Raw genomic sequence first — 17,729 nt, 5'->3', positions numbered from 1 at the left:
GTCAGGAAGATCCCATGGAGAAGGAAATGGCAACCCGCTCCAGTCTTCTCGCCAAGACAATTCCACCGACAGAGCAGACTGCCTGGCGTCGGCTACAGTCCATGGGGTCTCAAAGAGTCAGACACAATTTAGCGACCAAACAACAAATCAGTACATCTAAAACAATGAATATTTGGTAAATCATGAAAATATGGAGGTTTTAAGAATTAGTTCACATTGGAATTGCAACACTATTCCAGTCAACTGGTGTCATAGTGTATACAAATATCCAAACACCAAATATCCAGAAGAGAGTTATAAAATCTGAAAAAAGAGGAGGTTCACTGTCTGCCGTTCTCAGCAGGAGTCCATGTCATCTCCCCCCACATCTGGCAATGCTTGCAGCTGTGTTTGGCTGTGACAGCTGGGGGCAGTGTGTGCAACTGGCAATGACAGATAGAGGCCAGGAATGCTGGGAAACATTCTACAACCCATGGGACAGCCCCAGCCACAAAGAGCTGCCCAGCCCCAAATGCTGATCATGCAGAGCTTAAGCATGCCAGCTCCTGGGCTAAGCAGACAAGAAAGAGCTGCCACATAGCTCAAGATGTTTACCCCTCCAAGATCATGAAAGCTTGGAGCAGCTGTCCTCATGCCATTCAACCAAAGTCTACTGTCTGAGATCTGACATGCGATTTCCTGTTCCTGGTTTTGCTAGCCTGGACATCCTGTCAATCTCAGCTCTTCCTAAGCACACCAGACAGTCAATTAAGTGTAATAAGGTGTCAGGGGATTGAAGAGCCCTGTGCGAAGTTGACTCTTTGGGACATGACAGTCACCTCTGCAAAATCAATTACAAATTTATAAAGCAAGAGTCCAGGAGAATTCAATGAAAGAGGGGGTACCAGTCTCAGAGATGTCACCAAATTACACCAGAGTGCCAAAAATGATATCAGTAACATGTCTGAGAAACCAAGAAACATTCATCCCTTTTTGTTTAATAATGCAGAGAAGTACTTCATAAATTTTGGAGAAATTTCAGTCAGAAATTGTTGAAATAGAAGGTTTGATTCCTTAAACTTTAAGGAAGCTAGTTTTCAAAATACCACTTACATAGAATGATTGTTTCTTCTACAGTACCAAAAAAATTAGGAATTAATGTAATTTTCTCAAGGCAATTTTTATATGCATTATTTTTTCCCTTAAAAATCCCTATCAAGACATCTAATAGATGAAAGATTTTGCTTAAAAAAGGGGGAATTATTAATTCCATGACAAAGAGAAAACCTGATACTCTCCATTTAAGATCGATCAAATGGGAATTGTCTGTTTCAAAATGATGGAGTAAATATGTTGGTTTTTCCAGGTTCTTCTCTCACTAGTTCCCCTAAACAAGGAAAACAAGATAAAGAAACACAACTTTGACCACTGATAGAACTAGGAGATGTTTATAAAACTCAGATCACAATATATGAAGACAGAAATGAGGTGCAGGGCTCTTGAATAACTCAGAGAGAAGGAAGCGCTAACTTCCAAGGTGCACACCAATGGGAAGTAAGCCACACCGAATTTAAGAGAGCTCAAAAACTGGATTCTTAGATATCTTGGAAGGTGAGTGAGAGAGGACTAAAAATGAGGAATTGATTCAAAATGTGAATCAAAAAAATTAGATTCTCACATCCGCCCCACCTCCCCAGCCTTCCGCTCAGTTCGGTTGCTCAGTCATGTCCAACCCTTTGCGACCCCATGGACTGCAGCACGCCAGGCCTCCCTGTCCATCACCAACTCCCAGAGTTTACTCAAACTCATGTCCATTGAGTTGGTGATGCCATCCAGCCATCTCATCCTCTGTTGTCCCCTTCTCCTCCTGCCCCCAATCCCTCCCAACATCAGGGTCTTTTCCAATGAGTCAACACTTCACATCAGGTGGCCAAAGTATTGGAGTTTCAGCTTCAACATCAGTCCTTCCAATGAACACCCAGGACTGATCTCCTTTAGAATGGACTGGTTGGATCTCCCTGCAGTCCCTGAGACTCTCAAGAGTCTTCTCCAACACCACAGTTCAAAAGCATCAATTCTTTGGCACTCAGCTTTCTTTATAGTCCAACTCTCATATCCATACATGACTACTGGAAAAACCATAGCTTTGACTAGATGGACCTTTGTTGGCAAAGTAATGTCTCTACTTTTTAATATGCTGTTTAGGTTGGTCATAGCTTTCCTTCCAAGGAGTAAGTGTCTTTTAATATCATGGCTGCAGTCACCATCTGCAGTGATTTTGGAGCCCCCCAAATAAAGTCTCTCACTGTTTCCGTTGTTTCCCCATCTATTTGCCATGAAGTGATAAGACCAGATGCCCTGATCTCAGCTTTCTGAATGCTGAGTTTTAAGCCAACTTTTTCACTCTCCTCTTTCAATTTCTTCAATTTAAGTCTGAATTTGGCAATAAGGAGTTCATGATCTGAGCCACAGTCAGCTCCTGGTTTTGTTTTTGCTGGCTGTATAGAGCTTCTCCATCTTTGGCTGCAAAGAATATAATCAATCTGATTTCTGTATTGACCATCTGGTGATGTCCATGTGTAGAGTCTTCTCTTCTGCAAAAACTTGATTTTTTTTTTCTCTTAAAAAAGGCAACCAGAGAGACTAGACTTGGAAATCCTGGACACAGAGGAGGGAAGATATGATAGACAAGTACAGGGAATTCAGTGGAAATCAATCAACATAGTGAAGCGTGAGATGACCCACCTCTCTTTCTCCATGCAATTCTAGAACACAATGCATCCAAGTGTAGAACAAACAAAAAATAAATAAGCTAAGAATATACTGGAGAACAGGAAAAAACCTCAAAGACACTACAATTATGATCCCTTGAAAGAGAAGATCTTGTTTGCATGAATCAAAAATAGGATAGTCATAGGGAGGAAATAGTAGTACACAAGAAAGAACTCTTGGAATGTGAAAATTCCAGTAACAATAAACAATGCCAGAAAAAGAAGAAGAGCAGAGTGTAAAGTCAGAGATTTTTTTTTTTCCCAGAGGAAGAAATTGCAAAAAACTATTATCTGAAAATGTCCCAAATCTCTATGGCTTAAGGCTCCAAAGAACTAAGAATATGGGACATTGAATGAAATAAGAACCACGCCAAAGGATATCATTGTGAACTTCAAAATAAAAAGCTTTCAAAGAGGAAACAATAAAACAAAGAGGGGATGGAAAAATTGGGAGATTGGGACTGATATATATACACTATATACACTCCTATAATATACATAAAAATGGTAACTAATAAGAACCTACTGTATAGCACAGGAAACCCTACTCAGTACTCTGTAATGACCTTTATGAATCTAAAAAAAAGAGTGGATATATGTATATGTATAACCGATTCACTTTGATGCACAATAGACGCTAACACAGCATTGTAAATCAACTGTACTCCAAGAAAAATTAATTTTAAAAAATAAATTTAAAATAAAAGATTAAGAATAGTACCAGAATTCTCAATAACAACATCCGAAGCTAAAAGAATGAAGAGATAACAACTCCAAAATTCTGAAAGCAAAGATTTTCCAACTTGGAATTTTATACATAGACTATTGATCACAAAAGACAGTTTTCAGATTCACAGATCCTCAAAAAGTTTCTCTCGTACCGTTTCCATGAAGCTACTACAGGATATGCTCCACATAAAGGAAGCAGAACACCAAAAAGAGGAAGATGTCAGATTGAGAAATCAGAGGTTCTGAAACAGGGTGATGGGGAAGAAATCCCGACACAAGTGATGCAGAAGATCCAGAAACACAGCAGGTCAAAGGGCTCCTGAAAGGATGTCTACAGAAACAGGAAAAGCAAGAGTCACACTAAAAATGCCTGAGCAGATCTGACCTAACAGAAAGTTACACTGAAGGCAGTTTTACAGGCCCAGACTATTGCAGGGTGTGGGATGGTTTTTTTAAAACATGAGCGTTTCCAGGAAAACAAAATGTCGTCAAGAAATTATATAATGGGAATAAATTCTTGACTTAAAACTACAATAATTCTTGGCTCAGTAGTAAGCAGTATTTACAGTCATAACAATGAAAATCTCCAATGTAGGTTTTTGTCCAAAATTTGAGATACAATTTTGTTGGAAAGATTAAATAGGGATGATTAGAAATGAGCTGAAATCATCATCTTCCATAATAAAGATTCAAATGATAAAGTCCAAAATTTATAAATCAGTATATATCGATACATGCACATTATTTAGAAATTAAGATTTAAATTCCCAAAGAAACAAGTGAAAAAGGCTGGAAGTAGCTGCCCCATTCACAGCATTTGATGGGGGTCAGGGAGTGGGGTGGAATGTAGAATGCCTCTACAGAGACTATCGCTTTGTTTTTATTTTTGTCTTTTCCAACTTTATTAGGACTAATCGACAGATATAATTGTACATATGTACAACTTGATGATTTGATAGGCATATACATTACAGAAGGATTACCAAGATCAAGATAATTAATATAGCCATCACCTCAAGTGTTAACTCTTTTGTTTGTGTGTGTGGTGAGAATGCTTAAGATCTATTCCTCAACAACTCTCAAGTATTCCACAATACTGTATTATTAACTATAATCACCATGCTATATATTAGATCCTTTGAAGTTACTCTTCTTATAACTCAAAGTATATACTCTTTAACCTACATCTCCCCATTTCCTCTCCGGCTCAGCCCCTGGCAACAACCATTCTATTGTTTATCTGATATAATCCTTTAATGTTTTGATTTCTTTAACTCCTTGCTTATAAAACTGGCTAAAATAAAAGGAAAGGAGACACACAAATATAGATAGATAGACGCACAAATACAGTTCAGCTCAGTCGTGTCCGACTCTTTGCGACCCCATGGACTACAACACGCCAGGCTTCCCTGTCCATCACCAACTCTCAAACCTGGCTCAAACTCATGTCCATCGAGTCAGTGATGCCATCCAACCATCTCATCCTCTGTCATCCCCTTCTTCTCCCGCCTTCAATCTTTCCCAGCATCAGGGTCTTTTCAAATGAGTCAGTTCCTCATATCAGGTGGCCAAAGTATTGGAGTTTCAGCATCAGTCCTTCCAATGAATATTCAGGACTGGTTTCCTTTAGGATTGATTGCTTTGATCTCCTTGCAGTCCAAGGGACTCTCAAGAGTCTTCTCCAACGCCACAGTTCAAAAGCATGAACTCTTCAGCACTCAGCTTTCTTTATAGTCCAGCTCTCACATCCATACATGACTACGGGGAAAAACCATAGCCTTGACTAGACGGACCTTTGCTGGCAAAGTAATGTCTCTGCTTTTTAATATGCTGTCTAAGTTGGTCATAGATTTTCTTCCAAGGAGCAAGCGTCTTTTAATTTCAAAGACAAATATGGACAAACGCAGAAATATGATATACAACCAATTTTTTAAACTATTCTTTAATTTTCTAGGTGTCTACATGAACACCTACTATGTGCTAGGTACTATGTAATTTGCTTTATGGCATATATAGAAAACTGTGCATCTCAAAATCACTCTGCTGTCGTGAAATCATTGATCTGCACTGTACATACTTCATGATCATGGGCTGCCTCACTACAGAAACATCTGGAAGCAAATTAAAAAGTTATATCCAAGTGAGTGTAACAATTTAGCAATTAGCAATTCCCAGATAATTGACCCAGCTGCCACTTTGTAAACATAACCCAGGGCTATTTGGACTGAAACAGAGTAAAGTAATAGTTCTTTTAGAATCTTTTTCAGAAAAAAAAATTCTTAGAGGCTGAAACTTTATAGTTACCAACAAGTTACCCCTTTTGGAGGCAGTGATTACCTAAAAATGTTAGCTGTGATATCTGATTAATATAGGTAAGTAACTATTCTCCCAAAAGAGGCCATAATGCTCTCTGAATATCCACCTTTGGTAAACCTCTGTGATAAACTTTTGATAAACGCATAACACTGCCTGGGTGCCAATCAGCTGATCCTTTGGCAAATAAGCAGAGTTTCTTGCCGCTTCAGACCTTAATCATCAGTGTTGTTGCTGTTCAGCCACTAAGTCGTGTCTGACTCTTTGCAACCCCATGGACTACAGTACACCAGGCTTCCCCGTTCTTCATTATCTCCCAGTTTGCTCAAATTCATGTCCATTGAGTGGGTGATGCTATCCAACCATCTCATTCTCTGCTGCCCCTATCTCCTTTTGCCTTCAGTCTTTCCCAGCATCAGAGTCTTTTCCAGTGAGTCAGCTCTTCGCATCAGGTAGCCAAAGTACTGGAGCTTCAGCCTCAGCATCAGTCCTTCCAATGAGTATTCAGGGTTGATTTCCTTTAGGATTGACTAGTTTTATCTCCTTGCAGTCCAAGGGATTCTGAAGAGTCTTCTCCATCACTGCAATTTGAAAGCATCAATTCTTCAGTGCCCAGCCTTCTTTAAGGTCCAACTCTCACATATGTACATGACTAATAGAAAAACCATAGCTTTGACTATATGGACCTTTGTTGGCAAAGGAATGTCTCTGCTTTTTAGGTTTAGTACGCTGGCCACCTTATGCGAAGAGTTGACTCATTGGAAAAGACCCTGATGCTGGGAGGGATTGGGGGCAGGAGGAGAAGGGGACAACAGAGGATGAGATGGCTGGATGGCATCACTGACTCGATGGACATGAGTTTGGGTAAACTCCGGGAGTTGGTGATGGGCAGGGAGGCCTGGTGTGCTGCAATTCATGGGATCGCAAAGAGTCGGATATGACTGAGCGACTGAACTGAACTGATCTAGGTTTAGCATAGCTTTCCTTCCAAGAAGTAAGCATCTTTTAATTTCATGGCTGCAGTCACCCTCAGCAGTGATTTTGGAGCCCAGGAAAATAAAATCTGTCTCTTCTTCCAATTTTTCCCTTCCATTTGCCATGAAGTGATGGGACTGGATGCCATGATCTTAGTTTTTTTTTTAATGTTGAGTTTTAAGCCAACTTTTTCACTCTCCTCTTTCATCTTCTTCAAGAGGCTCTTTAGTTCCTCTTCAATTTCTACCACTAGAATGGTATCATCTGCATATCGGCAGTTGTTGATATTTCTCCTGGCAATCTTGATTCCAGCTTGTGATTCATCCAGCCCAGCATTTCACATGATGTACTCTGCATAGAAGTTAAATAAGTAGGGTGACAATATACAGCCTCGTACTCCTTTTCCAATTTTGCACCAGTCCATTGTTCCACGTAAGGTTCTAACTGTTGCTGCATGACCCACATACAGGTTTCTCAGAAGACAGACTGGTCTGGTATTCCCATCTCTTTGAGAATGTTCAACAGTTTTTGTGATCCACACAGTCAAGGGCTTTTGCATAGTCAGTGAAGCAGAAGCAAATGTTTTTCTGGAACTCCCTGGCTTTCTCTATGGTCCAAAGAATGCCGGCAGTCTGATTTCTAGTCCTCCGTCTTCTCCAAGCCCAGCTTGTACATCTGGAAGTTCTCGGTTCACATATATGAGCTCATCTTCATGTGTCATGTGTTTTGCCTTTTCATAATGTTCATGGGGTCCTTAAGGCAAGAATATGGAGTGCTTTGCTATCCCTGAGGACCACGTTTTGTCGGAACTCTTCCCTATGATCTGTCTGTCTTGAGTGGCCCTGGATGTCATGGCTCATATCTTCAGTGAATTATGCAAACCTCTTCACCACAACAAGTCTGTGATCCATGAAGGGGTAATCATCAATAAAGCTGATTAAAAAGAAATACTCATTGCTTTAAAGTCCATTTTTAAACCCCAAATCCATTTTTTAAAAATGTCTTGCACTAGCTAAGGAAAACAATAAACATCTCGAGTTTGAAATGAAAAATGATTAAAACAAAATCTATCAGGGAGTTCCCTGACACAACTAAGAATTCACAACAAAAGATCCTGCATGCCACAATGAAGATCAAAGGCCCTACATCTGGTGCAGCCAAATAAATAAATAATTTTTTAAAAAAATTTTACGAAGTGCACTCACCCAGGTACTCACACCCAGATCTAAATGAAGAACATGACCAGCACGCCACAAGTTCCCACTGGTGGCCCCACCCAGGCATTATCTTTCCCTAACATAACCATTGTTCTGACATCCATCTTCCTGGACTGATTTTCCTGTTTTCTTTTTTCTATAAATGGAACTTTCTGTGAGAGCTCTTTTGTGCCTGGCTCCTTTTGGTCACTGTGGTATCTGTGAGATTCATCCATATTATTACAGGTAGCAGTAACTTATTCCTTTTCACTGCTGTATAGTATTCCACTGTACACATATACAAATGATTTTATCCATTATACGGTCTGATGGACATGGGGATTACTACCATATTGGGAGTATCATGAATAACAATGCTATGACCCTATCTGTACATCTGTACATATATGAATGCATTTCTTTTAGGTGTAAGAAAGAATTTGTTAGACTAACAGGTACAAGGATGTTGAGTTCAGTAGATACTGCCAAACAGGTTCCCAAAGTGGTTGTGCTATTTCATGATCCCAGCACTATATAAAATTTTCTATTGCTCCATATCTTTGCCCACACTTGATATTGTTGCTTTAAAAAAAAAAAAAAAAGCCATTCTAGTGCCTACATATCATTGTGATTTTAATCTGTATTTACTTAAAGACTAAAGATAAAGAGCACTTTCTTAGGTTTATTGGCCATGATATTGCTCCATAAGCACAGCACAGGTCCAGTCACACTGGCTTTGGTTCTTCAAATATAACATGTTCCCTCCATCATGGGGCCTTTGCACACACTGTTCCCTTCAACTGGGAATTCTCTCCTGTCCCCTCTGTCAAATCTTTGTCTGATAAACTCTTAACTTTTAATCCTGCTTCAAACCTTGTAGCCCATCCTCAGGAAAGTGTTCCAGATCTCCAGATTGAGGCAGGTTTGTTGAGTTAGAAAACTATAGTGTTATGGGTTGGATTATATCCTCCAAAAACACAGGTTCAATCTCTAACTCCTGGAACCTCAGAAGGTGATATTACTTGCGAACAGAGTTGTTGCAGATGAAATTAGCAGACGAAGTTGAGGGCCTAAACCTGATGGCTGCTGTGTTTGAAAGAAGGGGAATTCTGGTTACAGAGACAGACACACTGAGATGAGAGATGATGTAGGAGGGAGACCGCCTGTGACCACAGAGGCAGAGACTGGAGAGATGCCACTACAAGCCAGGAACAGCCATCCTGGGATGCCTGAGGACTGGCAGCGGGAGGAGGCAAGGGAAGATCCTCTACGAGTAGCTTAAGAGGAAGCTCAGACCCCCAAGCACTTTGATTTCAGACTTCCAGCCTCTGGAATTGTGATAGGATAAATTCCTGTTGCTTTACGCTGTTTGTGACACTTTGCTATGGAGGCCCTCAGAGCTAACGCATCTGGTCCTCTCCTTCTATGCATTCATCAGAAGCTGTCACTGGGCAATCTCACCCTTGAGTTTTTTTCAAAATAATTTCATTTCCCCATTTCATGACCCAAGGCCAAAATAACACTGGAGGAGGCATCCTGGACTCTTCTTTTTCTCTCTCGCATCCAAACCTCATTCTCCTCCTTGTCAGAAAAGCCTGCTTTCAAAATATCCAAAACCCAAACACTTCTCACTGCCTCCACACCCCTGGCTTGGCTGGAGCCAGCATCACCTCTCATATAGGGTGCTAACGTCACCACTCTCAGGCCCCCTGCTTTGACGCCTGCTTCCCTAAGTCAACACAGAGACTGGGTTACTCCTTAGCACTTGTAAAGCAGAGCATGGCGTTCCTGCACCCCAAAACCTTTCCACAGCCCCTCAATTGGCTCAAAAGTAAAAGTCAAAGTCCTCCCAGACTGACATCTGGGCTGGCGACTCCCCTCTGCCCTCTCTGGGCCCCAGTCACCCCTGCTCCTTGTTAACTGGTAATGTTCAGCCTGTTGTCATTACAAGACACTCAAGTCACTCCCACTGCCGGAATGTTCCTCCCACAGCTACCTGATCCCCTGCTGATCCTTAAGCCAACTTGGCCTCAAACCTGATCTTGATCACTTTCAACTATAACCTGACCCCTCCCCAGAGGTGGCCCTCCCGACCCCATTGTTGGCTATACGTTTGTTACATTTATCACCTTTTGAAATACTATAAATGTCATCCTGTTACATTTCTTGCTTTTATGTGCCTCCTTTTGGCCACCTGATGTGAAGAGCCAACTCATTAGAAAAGACTCTGATTCTGGGAAAGATTGAGGGCAGGAGGAGAAGGGGGTGACAGAGGATAAGATGGTTGGATGGCACCACCGATTTAATGGGCATGAATTTGAATAAACTCTGGGAGATAATGACGGATAGGGAAGCCTGGAGGGCTGCAGTCCATGGGGTCAGACAACAGTCAGACACCACTTAGGGACTACCAACTCCCACTAGATTGTAAGTTATCAGATGGTGAGGATCTCTGTTTTGGCCACAGAGGCATCCCAAGGACCTGGGACATGACCCAACACACAGAAGGCCTTCCTTAAATATTTGCTAAAAGATTAGAGAACGTTTCTGGGTTTGTTCACCATTGTCTCCTCAAGATGTCTGACAGTGTCTGCCTGGCACCAATAAGGTTCCCAGGAGGCGGGGTTTTGAATGAAATGAGTGAAGATGAGAAAAACTCTGCTCTGATCTGTCTTTCGCACCTCCTCTCCCTTCCTTGTCTTTCATCCTCTCTTCACACAAGTCTTCTCTGCCTGGGCAGTGTGTGCTGTGTCCACCGAAACCCTCGCTCAGAAGAACATGGACTCCTGCCTCCCAGGTGTATGTGCCCAGGAGACAGTGTGGCTGGGCTGACAGCCCAGAGGCCCATCTTTACAAGGCATCATTTGAGAAGGCACAGTGGGCTCTGCCAGCTGGATGGACATGAGGCCCATGCGGATGACTGTTGACACCCCTCAAACGTCTCTGGGTCCTGCCAGGATGGTACTAGGAGACTCAGCGGTCAGGGAGATGAGTCAGAAGGTGGGGTGCTGGAGGAGACCACAAGCTGAACCTTCCCATGGGCACCTTTGCATGAGATGCGAAGAAAGGAGCACGGAAAACCCTTCCCTTTGCATCTCAGCTCTGCGCTTACTAGGTATCACATTAGGGCAGGTCACTCAGCCCCTGACTTCAGTTCCTCTTCTCTAAACCAGAGTTTCCCTCTGAGTACACTGCAGATGAAATGGAATAACAATTTAGTGAAATTTAGTAAAATAGTAAAGAAAAAATTCAGATGGCAAGTGGCGCAGGGGCCGCTTCAGCACCAGGGGGTTAGTGGTTTCAGAACGGTCGGAGACACAGGCCCGGCATCTCTGCTCCTCGGGGCGCCCCTGTCCTCCTTCGCCTGCTCTGCGCCCAGCTCTTCTCACCGCACTTGCCTTCAGGATGCAACCGAGAATGACAACAGCAATCTCATTATGGCAAATTCTCACTTAGAATTTTCCGAAAGTCATGATTCAAAATATTTGGTCCTGTTATTCCCATAAAAATCCAAATACCCCCAAATTCCTGCATCCTGGCATCTGGACACTGTGTCCCGGACCGTTTCTTGAAGCCAGATGCAGAACAAAATCCCTTTATGGGAACGAGCATGACATTCTTGGGTTTGGAAACTATATCCACTGTGATGATTTTTGCCTCTGCAGCACCCAGCATGTAAACAGCCCCCAGGGAGGGCTTCCTGACTTACAGCAAGGTTTTGTGCAACCGGAAAGAAACGAGAGGCTGCTGCCCAGAGAACTGGGACGGAGTGAAGGAACAGAGAGGCTTTGGGGTCAGAAGACCCTGAGTGCAAATGATTCCAGGAACAGGCAGGAGTCAGGGTGCCCAGGGCAACGCCTGAGAAAATGGTGCTGCCCTGGGTGGGGTCCACAAGTTAAACGTGGTCTCCATTTTTGGCCAGATGGGGCTTCCCAGGTGGCATTAGCGGTTAAGAATTCACCAGCCAGCACAGGAGATGTAAGAGATGCGAGTTCGATCCCTAGGTTGAGAAGCTCCCCTGAAGAAGGGCAAGGCAACCTACTCTAGTGTTCTTGACTGGCGAATCCCATGGACAGAGGAGCCTGGGGGGCTACAGTTCATGGGGTCGCAAAGAGTCGGACACGACTGAAGGGACTGAGCAAGCATGCCTGCGTATTTGGCCAGGGTGGGGCACCAGGTGCCACCAGGGCCCAAGAGGACTGGCAGACAGACATGTGGGATGTGCTCAAGCTCCTGAACTTCAACACCAGGGTAAAAATTGGTTCAGTGCTCTCTAACCAACTCCCCATAGGTATACCGGGCTTCCCTTGTGGCTCAGCTGTAAAGAATCTGCCTGCAATGTGGGAGACCTGGGTTCGATCCCTGGGTTAGGAAGATCCCCTGGAGTAGGGAAAGGCTACCCACTCCAGTATTCTGGCCTGGAGAATTCCATGGACAGTCCATGGAGCCGCAAAGAGTCGGACATGACTGAGTGACTTTCACTTTCACATATCTGAAGCCATAGGCAGCGACCATCTTCTTGGCTTACACCTCATTTCAGGTAAAAAGATGTTCAGAACATTGGCAGTGGATTCTAATATCAGGATCTGGCTCCTCTGTAGAATTCCTTGAATGGAATGACTTCCAAGAGGAGCTCAGTTTCATTCCAGCGGTGCTGAGAAGTGGCTCAGACAGATGCTATTATTATAACTATACTTCCTCATGAAAGACAGCTAACACACGAGACAAGTCATGGGCCAGACAGAGTCAAATGACGACCGGGGATCGCAAAGACATCTGAAGGTGTTGATGTTCCGTGTTTTCCCTTGTGACCTCAAAACATCAGCTCTTTCTTCAAAACTCTGATCAGAACATCACCCTCTTACATTCCTGATTATCGGCAGGAATCACGATGACATCCTGAGGTTCAATCAGGCTCTCAGTATTTCATTTCTTTGCATCACATGTCAGGCTTATACTTACCATCATTTTAGAGTCTTAAGAATGAAACTGAAACCCAGCCCTTTGAAATGCAAGTGCTGCCATAAGCTGCTCAAGGCTTTTCTGCCAATAACAGTGGTCGTGGGATAAATCAAAGACTAGCACTGTCTCTGACACCACCTTGCTGAATTTACAAGCCATGGAAAATCTCTCAGGGCCCTTAGAAGATTCTACTAGGACAGGACAGGCAATGGCTACTGTTAAATGGCCCACCTGAATACAGGGCTATCTCCTAAGACCAAGCACAGGCAAACAAATGCTCCAAGGGTGATTTTAGAGATCATTATTGAAACTTTTTCTTTGAGACCTGGGATGTTAATTTCCAATCTGCCTGTGACTGGTCCCAGAGCAGAAGAAGCCAATGATTGTTTCTAAATGAGACCACAGACATCCTCACAAGTACATTAGTAGAAAAGGACCCTGGGACACTGCCAATATAAACCTGGGTAAGACTATTCTGATGCTGTGAAAGTGCTGCACTCAACATGCCAGCAAATTTGGGAAACTCAGCAGTGGCCACAGAACTGGAAAAGGTCAGTTTTCATTCCAATCCCAAAGAAAGGCAATGCCAAAGAATGCTCAAACTACCGCACAATTGCACTCATCTCACACACTAGTAAAGTAATGCTCAAAATTCTGCAAGCCAGGCTTCAGCAATATGTGAACCGTGAACTTCCAGATGTTCAAGCTGGTTTTAGAAAAGGCAGAGGAACCAGAAATCAAATTGCCAACATCTGCTGGATCATGGAAAAAGCAAGAGAGTTCCAGAAAAACGTCTATTTCTGCTTTATTGACTATGCCAAAGCCTTTGACTGTGTGGATCACAATAAACTGTGGAAAATTCTTCAAGAGATGGGAATACCAGACCACCTGACCTGCCTCTTGAGAAACCTATATGCAGGTCAGGAAGCAACAGTTAGAACTGGACATGGAACAACAGATTGGTTCCAAATAGGAAAAGGAGTATGTCAAGGCTGTATATGGTCACCCTGCTTATTTAATTATATGCAGAGTACATAATGAGAAATGCTGGGCTGGAAGAAACACAAGCTGGAATCAAGATTGCTGGGAGAAATATCAATAACCTCAGAAATGCAGATGACACCACCCTTATGGCAGAAAGTGAAGAGGAACTAAAAAGCCTCTTGATGAAAGTGAAAGAGGAGAGTGAAAAAGTTGGCTTAAAGCTCAACATTCAGAAAATGAAGATCATGGCATCTGGTCCCATCACTTCATGGGAAATAGATGGGGAAACAGTGGAAACAGTGTCAGACTTTATTTTGGGGGGCTCCAAAATCACTTCAGATGGTGACTGCAGCCATGAAATTAAAAGACGCTTACTCCTTGGAAGGAAAGTTATGATCAACCTAGATAGCATATTGAAAAGCAGAGATATTACTTTGCCAACAAAGGTCCGCCTAGTCAAGGCTATGGTTTTTCCAGTGATCATGTATGGGTGTGAGAGTTGGACTGTGAAGAAAGCTGAGTGCCAAGGAATTGATGCTTTTGAACTGTGGTGTTGGAGAAGACTCTTGAGAGTCCCTTGGACTGCAAGGAGATCCAACCAGTCCATCCTAAAGGAGATCAGCCCTGGGTGTTTTCTGGAAGGAATGATGCTGAAGCTGAAACTCCAATACTTTGGCCACCTCATGGGAAGAGTTGACTCATTGGAAAAGACCCTGATGTTGGGAGGGATTGGGGGCAGGAGGAGAAGGGGATGACAGAGAATGAGATGGCTGGATGGCATTACTGACTTGATGCATGTGAGTTTGAGTGAACTTCGGGAGTTGGTGATGGACAGGGAGGCCTGGCGTGCTGTGATTCATGGGGTTGCAAAGAGTCGGACAGGACTGAGCGGCTGAACTGAACTGAACTGAAGACTATTCTGATGAACTGGACCCCTCCCTTGAATTCCTAAAACTATCTCTTGTCCAGTATACCTGTGAAACGTAAACCTGGGCTTCTCCTCTGAGCTTATATTATTAAATTGACACAAGCAAAATTCCACTTGCAAAAAGGAGAATTTAGAAGTCGAATTAGAAGCTGCTTTTAATCTATCGAAGTCTTATGCTTAAAATGAGGAAAAAGAATGCTATAGACTGAATGCATATGGCCCCTCAATATTCATATCTTGAAACCTAATCTCCAAGATGATAGTTTTAGGGACCTTTGGGAGGTGATTAGGTTACAGAGGTGGAGCCCTCTTGAATGAGATTGCTGTGTTCAGTCACTAAGTCCTATCTAACCTTTGCAACCCCATGGACTGCAACACCCAGGCCTCCCAGTCCTTCACTATCTCCCAGTGTTCACCCAGGAGTTGAGATTAGTGTTCTTCTAAAAGAGACCCTGAGAAACTCCCCTTCCACCTCCTGAGGACACAGAAGACAGTCATCTAGGAACCAGGAAGCAGGCCCTCACCAGACACTAAATATGCCAGGACCTTGGTCTTGAACTTTCCAGCCACCAGAACTGTAAGAAATAAACCTGTGTTGTTTATCAGCCACCTGGTGTATGGCATGTTTTTATAGCAGCCCCCAATGAACTACAGCTTAGTTGGTAAAGAATCTGCCTGCAATGCAGGAGACCCCGGTTCGATTCCTGGGCTGGGAAGATCTGCTGGAGAAGGGAAAGGCTGCCCACTCCAGTATTCTGGCCTGGAGAATCCCATGGACTGTATGGTCCACACGGTGGCAAACAGTCGGACAGGACTTGCACTGCACTGCACTCTCCAACGAACTACCACAGAGATGGGTGTTTCTGCTATAACGTGGAAAACGCAATCCAGTGAATGCTCATAGTCTGCAAAATCTTGCACTCATAAAAACCAAGTGCACAGGAAAAAAATAAGGTTCAAAATCTATGCAACTCTGTAATCAGAAGAACAAAAAAACTCAATCAATTCTAAAAAAAAAAATTAGTTCTGGTAAGGAGACACGTTAAATTGCTAAGATAAAAATTTTAATACATTTTTAAATTTGAAACATTTTAATATCATTTAATTATATCATTAAATGATAGAACTTGACCTTAAAAAACACGGTGAAAGCAGTATGATAGAAGAGGGTGTCAGGAAGTATGGAAGCTGGTGGGTTGTGGGCACAACGGCTAAATGGGCAAAGGACCTGAGCAGCCAACAGCCTAGGATGGACCACATGGCCACTCTGAGCCAGAGTAGCACCGAGTGACGAGCATCATGGACAGGACTGAGTTCTTCAGAGGCTTCTGCCCGCAGCTGTGTGGACAGTGCCCTGGGGTCAGGGCAGGTAGCTGGTCCCGTAAGACACTGATATACTGGCAAAACTGGTACACGGACCAACGCTACCTCTGGGTCATAATGCCACCGTTCTCGGCAGTCACATTGCACCAGGAACACACGTATGTGCAGACACGGTGCCCACACAGTGTGGGAATCTCGGACAAACATGATTCACACGACCTGTGGAGGTAATCCCCCAGTAAATCAACGCGAGATAAAAGTCAGAAGAGAGACTGGCACACGGCTTAATAAGCATCCAGAGGGGCATAGAACACTTTAGTTGTTGGTTGGGGCTGTTTTATGGGGTCGTTGGGAGCCACAGCTCCAAGTTTAAAGCTGCTTGGAGTCACATCCTTCCTCTCCTGAGAAATCTTAAGCAAGTTACTCTACCAATCCATGTAGCTGCTTTCTTAGAGACAGAGGTGATAAAAATAATAGTCCTTGTCTCACGTCAAGGAATAAACGAAACAGGTAAAGCACCCAGCATAGCACCAGATCAGAGCTGATTTCTAGTCTTCTTGCTGGAGACCGAGGCATCTTGGGGGAAAGGAATAAGCAGGAACTTTTATCCTCTGCCTTTTTTTAGGGCCACCCAGTTCTGACACATAAAGGGCACTTCGAAATGGTCAGGTGAGGAAATGGATCTAATGGGAAGGAAAATGGCATTTGAGGATCAAGGAGGACAATTCTCTTTCTTCCTCCTTTTAATCTTCATGTTCTGAGAAGTTAGCAAAGGTGAGCATCTTGCCTAAAGCCCCTCAGCTCGTTAGCAGGAGGACCAGGGTGCACGCCGAGCCTGCGTTCTGAGTGGATCACATTCACGCCCACGGAGCCAGAGCAGCGAAGGGCTGGACTGACCTTGCTCACCTCCTGTGCTAAATGCATTTAAATATAGTTTCTAATGCCAAAACCTTGCTGTTTCTCACACATAAAATCCCATTAGCTTGACACACCTACCAAATACTCAGATGTGAGACAAGACGTAGTTATTTTTAAACTGCATTCAACCTCCATGTGTGGGAAGATGCATTCCGGGGCACCTGTCGGGATGCAATCAGGCTTCACGTGGCACTGATTCTGGAAGGTGGAACCCACCAAAGGGGTCCTCACAGCTTCAGCAGAGGAGTGAGATAATCCAGTAAATGCTTTAAAATTGTTGCTGTTGTTGAGTCACTAAGTCGTGTCTGACTCTTCGAGACACCATTGACAGGGAGGCCTGGCGTGCTGCAGTTCATGGGGTCACAAAGAGTCGGACACGACTGAGCAACTAAACTGAACTGAAAAGTGGAAGGGGGAGACAGAAGGGAGAACCAGAGAGATGGCAGCCTGAGAGGGACTCGACCTGCCATCGCTGGCTTAGAGGAAGCAAGGGGCCACGAGCAAGGGATGCACACGCCTAGAGAAGCGGGACCAGGAAAAGGAATGATTCTCCCCAAGAGCCTCCAGGAGGAACGCAGTCCTGCCCGAACCTTGATTTGAGCCCGGTGAGATGTCTATCCTCCAGGACTCTAGGAGAATAAATCTGCGATG

At 43.6% G+C, this 17,729-nt stretch overlaps 1 protein-coding gene across 2 annotated transcripts in view; it reads right to left on the bottom strand.

The window, feature by feature from the left end:
- The window catches only part of CPXM2 (carboxypeptidase X, M14 family member 2), a 135,700-nt gene that overhangs the window by 84,893 nt on the left and 33,078 nt on the right, over positions 1–17,729 (bottom strand). The gene's annotated exons all lie outside the window — the stretch shown is intronic.

This window comes from Capra hircus, chromosome 26 (genome assembly GCF_001704415.2).
Source record: "Capra hircus breed San Clemente chromosome 26, ASM170441v1, whole genome shotgun sequence".
NCBI classification, from domain to species: domain Eukaryota; kingdom Metazoa; phylum Chordata; class Mammalia; order Artiodactyla; family Bovidae; genus Capra; species Capra hircus.
Note: the sequence above shows the minus strand (reverse complement) of the source record. Positions and strands in the feature narration are given on the sequence as shown.